Source organism: Perkinsus marinus, assembly GCF_000006405.1.
Source record: "Perkinsus marinus ATCC 50983 genomic scaffold scf_1104296955308, whole genome shotgun sequence".
Classification (NCBI taxonomy): domain Eukaryota; phylum Perkinsozoa; order Perkinsida; family Perkinsidae; genus Perkinsus; species Perkinsus marinus.
The window spans coordinates 1-1137 of NW_003207810.1; the positions used below are offsets into that span (position 1 = coordinate 1).

At 52.2% G+C, this 1137-nt stretch overlaps 1 non-coding gene across 1 annotated transcript; it reads right to left on the minus strand.

Moving 5' to 3' along the window:
- Nucleotides 1-499: 499 nt before the first annotated feature.
- On the minus strand, nucleotides 500-571 carry Pmar_PMAR005739. The gene has a single exon. It is a non-coding gene; the product is annotated as a tRNA-Gln (tRNA).
- Nucleotides 572-1137: the final 566 nt, after the last annotated feature.

A 1137-nucleotide genomic window follows, 5' to 3' on the forward strand; every position in this document is an offset into this window, starting at 1 on the left:
ACTATTTCCGTACTAACATTGTTCAAAAGCCGAGTCCCACAGTAGTTCCTGCAGACTCCGCGGGGTGTCAAAAGCGATCTGTGTGTTTTGCATCTCGTTGTTGTTGTGTTGGCTACCGACCTCTCAGCCGCTCTCCACCCTAACTGGTCCCATCGTGCGGTATTGCCTGCTCTGTTCCCAGCCTTGGCCAGTACCCTCGCCTTCAGATGACCGGATGTGATGACTTCCGCCTTCCCACCCGACCTTAGTAGCACCTTGGGATGGACAGCTGATCACCGGTCAGGCCGCGACACGACACCCAGTTCACACAAATCTCACCCCCGCATGGGTTACAGGCGATCGCAACTCACCCAGCTTATACAGAATCAATCAACATACTGACATTAGGTATATTTCTCGGGCGTTTGACCGGGGAGCGGTAACAGTTGTGTGGTGCTTAGAGAAGTGTCCCTTAGAGACTGAACGCAGTGTGTCGACAGTCTCATAGACAGGCAGGAATAGGTTCTATCGAGATTCGAACTCGAGTCGCTGGATTCAAAGTCCAGAGTGCTAACCACTACACTATAGAACCACGAAATGCAATTAGAGAAACTATTTCCGTACTAACATTGTTCAAAAGCCGAGTCCCACAGTAGTTCCTGCAGACTCCGCGGGGTGTCAAAATCCAGCTGCCGCTGCTAAGCTCCGACAATGGGAAGGCGAGCTGTGAAGCAGGGAGCCGCTCGGCCGGTTCGACTGCACGAAGCCGCAGAACTAGCCGAGATTGCTGCGCAATATTGTTCTCGTTCGAAGGCTAGTCGAACGATTCGCGAACGCGTTCCTCGTGTTGTGTGTTTCTGCAGCTACTGGGTGAGAGACGTTTGTGAAACCGCGACCAGTAGCGCAGATGCCCGACCATGCTCAAACCACAGGCACTGACAGCTCGGAGGTATCAGTGGTGGTGTTTCTGAGGGTCAAAAGTTACCGTCGACAATTTGGAAAATTTTGTACCCTCATTTTTGGTTTGAGCTAACCCTCAGCTTCTCACAGGTTGAGGTTGAACCTTTCCACGCTGGCTGAAGCTGAGTCAGTTCGAAATGTCTCCGGTTTGGGGTCTTCCCTGGGTGGTGTGGGAGGGAAAAAACCGTGAAGAGCAAG